Source organism: Lepisosteus oculatus, chromosome 5 (assembly GCF_040954835.1).
Source record: "Lepisosteus oculatus isolate fLepOcu1 chromosome 5, fLepOcu1.hap2, whole genome shotgun sequence".
Classification (NCBI taxonomy): domain Eukaryota; kingdom Metazoa; phylum Chordata; class Actinopteri; order Semionotiformes; family Lepisosteidae; genus Lepisosteus; species Lepisosteus oculatus.
Window position 1 is genome coordinate 51,475,483 of NC_090700.1, and position 7,652 is coordinate 51,483,134.

Here is a 7,652-nt window from a genome sequence, read left to right on the forward strand (position 1 = left end):
TTTGTTAGTGAAAAATACATTCCAGCTTTCCGTGTTCCTTTAAGAAAATCAAGGTAAGTCTGAAAAGAATAGTTTATGAAATTGAACATTATCAATTTAAAACAGTAGGAATATTTATAATTCTCCTTTCTTAAAGTTTTTAGGCATGAATTAATCCTGTCTTGTATTAATTTTCAAAAATATATTTACCAGTACATTTAGGTCAATTTCTTATTTTTTTTCAATTCATCACTTTTCAGTTGATTTCCAAGCACATAAAATGGCTCATATACCAGACACTTAAAATACAGAATATTGATTACATCTTACAAGATGAGATATGGCCAGGCTTATGGTTTATTCATTTCCAAATAAAAGCCAACCATAAGCACTTTGATTTAATTGGTTATTATATTTTTCTATTCAATGTTCCATTTGATTATATATAGGATTTTATTTATTACTATAATTTAAGAAATAAACCAAAATAACAGGATTTATTTTGAGCCCTCTGATGGACTTTATTACTTAAGTTCACTCATCTACGTAATATTAGCTTTCCTTTAGGTAATTCAAATCGATCAATTTCCTGCAGAAGCAGCATAATAGAAAATCGATGCAAAATATTGGAAAATATACTTAAAATAATTAAGTGAATACACACAGATGAGAAAGGGTAAGAGACAGTACATCTATCAACTGTCAGCTAGATTGAAACTGACAATGCGTTTTTGAGGGGTGAATGACTATCCAAGACCTAGCAGATGAAAAATGAGAAAATGCTACTGTCCATTTGCAAATTTGTAAGAATGGATAGAACCTAGAAAGTACAAATTGAACCAGAAAGTCTCCATTAGCAATGAGTAAATTGCCTTCATTTACATAGAAAACACATCTCAGTTTATTCCATTTACTCAATCTCAATTTACTCCATTTTAAAGTTGATCTTGATCTTTACCTTCAGGGCTTTGAATAAAATTGCAATTTGCAGTTTCCATTTTGTGAATTATTTTGAACCACACGCACCCCAATTTGACTTAAACCTGGTTTCTATAATTGCACTAAGGAACTAGTAAAGGTTTATTCCATGCTGAAAAGAGAAGAAAGGAAACACAACCCTTCTTTACACCCGAAGAAGGCCGAAACATTGTGTTTCCTTTCTTCTCTTTTATCACTAATAGCTGATGTGTGGTGAGCATTCTGGCGCACTATGGCTGCTGTCAAATCATCTAGGTGGATGCTGCACATTGATGGTGGTGGAAGGGAGTCCCCATTACCTGTAAAGCACTTTGAGTGGAGTGTCCAGAAAAGCGCTATATAAGTGTAAGCAATTATTATTATTATATTGGTGAAAACTGTTTAGTGAGAATTTAAGATAAATGCTTCATGCTGGGTTCCTCTCACCATGCTCTTGGTAGTAACTAAAGAAACTATAATTAGACTGAAACCTCCTACAAAAATTCTGAGCAAAACCATAACCCATCAAAGCAGAATAAACATTTTATAATATCACATAACCTACATGAGAGTTAATGGTGTCCAATGTGTTGCGCTCTGTACAGAGATGTACTAAACATGTCATAATACTGGGGACACAAAATAACATAATTTAACATAAAACAGTATTCAAATAATTTTTTCATTATAACTATTTGGGATTTAAGTGAATTTCTTATTCATAATGTTTTTAACACTGAAAAATCATATATATGATTTCATATGATTTTGTAAATTAGCAGAATTCTTTATCTTGCCTGACTGGTTAAAACAGTATTTTATTGTTTTCTGAAAGTCTGCAGTAACAATAGTTACATTTCAGTCTTAAAACAGAATGTACTTTTGAAAATGCTATAGTGTATTCAATATACACTATTCAATAAGACCCATGTTACAACTTTGAAAAAGAATACTGTTTTATTTCACATCATAATAAGCTCAGTGACTCATGAAGAAATACTGCATGCGCAGTGTTTTTGATGAAGGTTGAGTGAGGGGTAGAATATTGTACAGAATTGTAATTACTGTACTGTACATTTAATATATTCATGAAAATTTGAGACTGGCTCAGTATCTATTAGAGGCTACCTTTAGCAAAATTCTCACACAAATAAAGCCACTTTCAGAAATTGAAGAGAAACACAAACCACTAAGGAATAAACATTGTACACCCATTCCAAAGATAGAAAATCACCAAACTCCTCATTTTAACTGTGAGACACACCAATTCTGATTTTAAATTCAGACTCAAAATGCAGAGCTTTATTACAATTTCAAAGTTATGCTTTTATAGACCTTGAAGGATGACCAATTATAAAAAATCCCTTATTGCAAGAATGATTTGCTACACTTGGCTCTCATTTTATTTTCTGTTCATTTTACTTTGCTTAGACAGAAATTGAAAACTCACTCAAAGTGTTGGGCTGAAAAACAACTCTGGAACAATCAATATTTATTATAGTGTACCTTTTCAAATTGAGCACCCTGTTAAAATAAAATGAGACATTTAACAGTAATGTAAAACAAAAAAAGGAGAATCATATTAACAAAAATTAGTACAATTCTAAAATTACAATATGATAAACAACAGATAAAATATTCAAACCAAGAGACTGACCTCATTTTGGCATTACTTCAGACCTCATAAATTCTCAAAACTTTGAAAATTAACCTAATTCAAGAAGGTTTAAATAGCAAAAGCATTGACAATGCTTGTTAAAAAACAATGGTAAAATGAGACCAAATATTTTAGTAAATTTCAGTATTTGATTAAAAGGCAAATAGTGCAAACTAGATTAAAAAAGGCAAAACTAATCACTTTACCATTAAGTAGTAGTTTCAGAGTGTAGGCGAACAAGCATCTCGGAAGTCTGTTAGCAACAGTATTCTACTGAAGAACTATACCAATGCTGTGGAGATACAGGATAAGCAGATTAAGACAATCAGATTTGACAAAAACAGTCCATTGTCTGTATCACTTACAGACAGAGGTCTGAGGACAGAGAAGCAATCATAATGAATTCATGACAATTCAGTGTTACACTGACATCAAGATATAAGACAGGTGCAGAAAATATATACTAAGTGATAGATTTATGAGTTATAACAACAGTGTATTCAGGAACATTTAAACCTTTTTTTAGTGCAGGTCAAGAGTGTATTGAACAAACATTGGAAAACTCATTATTTTCCTTAACATTTGTCACCACCATGGCATATCAACAGAGGGTCTACTGTAATAGTCAAAGGCCAGGTGCGAGTTTGGCCACTATTGGAAGCAATTCAAGCTGTACATCTGTGACACAGGTTTTGCAGCAGGTTGTAGATGCTGTGCTGTGGGATTCTGTCCTATTCCTCTCAAGCATGTGGTTCTTCAGTGGTTTCAGAAACCTGGATGCCATATCACAAATATTGTCACATTCTTATCTTTCAAGAAAGCAGTTGGTGCATGAGCAGCATGATAATGTGTGATGTCCTGCTGTTACATCGTTGCATCAGGATGAGCTCACAGGAAGGACAGCAGGTGAGGTCTTGGAATTTGATCAATGTAATGTCGTGTAGCGAAGTTGCTATCAGTCACTTTAAATGGAGTTTTGCAGCAAACGGACACTCCAAATATAAGATCCAGACATTTGGATCTTGCCATCAGTCTTGTCAAAATATCATAAACAGGGTCTCCTAGATTGTGGCATATCAGTTATGAATTGTGTTAAGTTTTAACATATTGCCAGGTCATACTCTGGTGGCTGTTTACTACTGACAGTATGCGAATGGGGTGTGAACACTTCAGATACTGAGCAACAGTCACCAACATACCGATAACATGAAGACATTGTTCTCTTGATAAGTGGGGAATATTGATAAAGTTTATCTCATACTGTATTTTTCAACAGGCTTGACATTCAACAGGTTAAATCACTAACACTAATGCGGTGATCTGGTACAGTACTTATTCAATAGTCAAAATTACTTAAAATAATCACAGTCAGGAATGATAAATTAATCAAAATGACACAAAAACATTTCTAAAAGCTTACATTATACAAAAGCTTACATTATACATTATGCAATTAGTTTCATATGATGCTCATTTAAGGGGATGAATATTTTTGCAACCCAAATATTTTGGGGGATTTTTTTGGTTCTGGATTTTCCTTTGCAGTTTCTGTTGAAAGACAGTGTTACTGTTTCACCTGTAAACATTTTAATCAAAAATGTTTTCTTTAAAAAAAAATCAACAAAATGAGATATTATTGGGGTGAAAGGAGCGAATACTTTTGCAAGACACTGTAATAATGATTAAAGTCATCCCATAGCAAGAGAAGTAACAAATTACTTACTATGTCTTTTAATTACATCATCATTTAAATGTATACTGTTATTTTAGCTTTGTACATAAGAAAAAACAAAACATTGCAATCTTGATAGTCACATTTGAAAATCTGGAAATCTTGTAAGAAGAATCTGTAACCTTTAAGGTGGCTCAATGAAAGTGCTACAATATGAATCATTTGGAATAAAAGCAAATTCAATAGGGTCAGCACGCTGAGGATTCTGGAGCAAGTCATTGGGGAAACAAGAAGGATTTTACTTCAACTGCAATTTAAATCACAGTTTGTAATGATTAAGCACATATCAGCAGCAATTTATCTTATTTAGTCGTTGAGGGTAGCAATGTTTTTTTGTTTTTTGAATTGTGACACCAGACTAAATTAGCGCTTTTAACAAAAAAAATCAAGGATGCTCTTTAAACTAAATGAAAACTTGCATCTTGCAGTGTAACAGATACAAGCTGAAGTAAAAGCAATTTCTTAAGCAGTCACAACCAGGATTGGCTGACAGAATTGGAAATCAGCCACAAAATGTTTGCTGGTTAAAGACAGCATAACATATGTGCTTCTATTCTGGTAAATTCCGGGAGGGTTAGCAATCATAACCCGTGGTGAATACAATGCTTCAAATAGACATCTTCCCAGCCCAAAATACTCTCTGAATTTTGAAAGGTACCTCTAGCACTTTGTCCCTCTATCTCTTGCTCATTCTCGTTTTTCCTTTCTCTCTCGCCTTCTTAATTGTGATATCTTCTAAAAAAACTAAACCTGAAAACAGATAGAGCTGAGGGAAAGCTTATACAAAGACATGGGCTCTGCAGACTGATATGATACAATGGAACACAAGTATACAATGAAACAGTATGTTAATGCAGCAGGGGTGTCAGCCTAATCAGAATTAGAATTAGATATGTTTCTTGTGGTTCTTTTATGAAGACAGGTATTTCAAAGTTTTTTTTAAGAGCACCATGTAGTCATTGAATCTATTCATTATCAAGTCAATTGTTTGAAATTTTCAATTAATTATCAGATAGTAGGACTTACATTTGAAAAAAAAAGAAACTTGTCTGATAGAAGTTAATGTCTATGAACCCAAAAAAATGTATTTACAAAATGTAATAGAAGACACTTCATTTACTTGGTACTTACAAAACCCTATACAACTGATTCACTACTCAATTATTTAGTGAAGCCCTAGGTTAAACATCTTGTTCATTATTAAGTCTTGCATCAGAAAGCATTGCAAGAGATACATAATCAGTATTTTAATTTAGCTCAATCTTCTTTCATTAACTCTTAGGATGCTTAGCAGTTATAATGAAGACCAACTGAAACAGAAATTAGTACTATCTGTTCTTGCAAAGAGATTTGTAGAGAGATATTCAATTGGGTGTAACTTTTATGAGGTAATCATTGAACTGTTTCATGTGGCAGCTGACTTAAAAATGTACAGTAGCTAAACTACAGAATGAGTCAATATATTAAATTAGATATACTGTATATTATAATAGAATTTCCAGTAGATATACTGTAGTAAAATAGCAATATAGCAAATAACCAAATGAAATAGAAAATGACCAAAATATTGAAAATCTTTATAATAATTATTAATAATAATAATAATTACACTTATATAGCACTTTTCTGGACACTCCACTCAAAGCGCTTTACTGTACAGGTAATGGGGGCTCCCCTCCACCACCACCAATGTGCAGCATCCACCTGGATGATGCAACAGCAGCCATAGTGCGCTAGAACACTCACCACACATCAGCTATTAGTGGGGAGGAGAGCAGAGAGTAATGAAGCCAATTCATAGATGGGGATTATTAGGAGGCCATGATTGGTAAGGGCCAATGGTTTGGCCAGGACGCGGGGGTTACACCCCTACTCTTTTCGAGAAATGCCCTGGGATTTTTAATGACCACAGAGAGTCAGGACCTCAGTGTTACATCTCATCTGAAGGATGGCACCTGTTTACAGTATAGTGTCCCCATCACTATACTGGGGCATTAGGACCCATGTGGACCACAGGGTGAGCACCCCCTGCTGGCCCCACTAACACCGCTTTCAGCAGCAACCTTAGTTTTTCCCCAGGAGGTCTCCCATCCAGGTACTGACCAGGCTCACACCTGCTTAGTATCAGTGGGTTACCAGTTGTGAGTTGTGGGGTGATATGGCTGCTGGCAAGCACACAAATTCAATATACAGTACAGTCAGTCAGCTTTGCCTTTATAACATTTTTACATTAACCGTTTTTTTATTACTGTGTTTCAGGCCTCTCAAATAAAGGGTTTATATAGATCTATATAGAGTTTATTTAGATTCTCCTTGTCTCCTTAACTACAATTGATGGAATTCCACTGGGCCTTGGAGATTTGTTAGTGTGAAGTTCTCTAGTCCTTAGTAACACTTTTGACTATTTTATGCTAATAAGATTTAATGTAGTGCTTTTGTGTGCTCAGCCTGAGGCATTTTCTTTCCTTGGTAAACATGAGTGAAATATTCATTAAATATATGATTCATTTCCCTCTCATCATCTAAAGGTTTTTCTCATTTTTTGTCAATGAGATATTTTTACTACATCTTTTAGTTTTCTGTTCATTACTGTTTTTTTTAGTCTCCGCTTCAATATTTCTATCCATCTCTCACTCTTGATCTATCCAATATTTGTTTTAAACTGTGCTTGCTGCTCATTATCTTCTTTCTCATCCCATTCTTTTTTGGCTGTTTTGTAAGTAAGAATTCCATTGTACCAGTACATGTACCAGTTACATACTGTATGGCAAATAAGTTCAAGTTCAAGTAAAGATCTATGTTCACGTTATATCCTTCATATTTGATTTAAGAAAGTCACATTTGTGATTCAAGTGTATTATCTGTTATCATCCATTTTCTACCTAGTCCATACCTATACAACCTTTTCTACTTCTCCTCCTTTCCTACTTCTTAATTCCTCCATATTCTGCTTTCTTTGCATTGTACTTTTGTGTTGAACCTGGCTCATATAAGTTTCAAAGTATACCTAAAAGGAAACTATGATTGTTTTCCCCACTTAAACTTAATTTAAGTTTAAGTTTAATTTAATTAATTTAGTTTAAGTTTAATTGGTTGAAAAGACCATCTCAATGCAAGCATTCCTGCAAGTGAGTGTTCTGAGAAACTGAACAAGAAATTATGAGCAATGATTAGCATTGGCTACAATTTCGTTTTCAGTTGCTGACATTCCTATTATTTTCCCAGTCTATGAGAGGTACATTTAACTCTCCCTTGCAACACACATCTTCCATTAGGCATACATCCCAGCTTTCAACATATTTCAACAGCATTAGAATTTGTATCTCA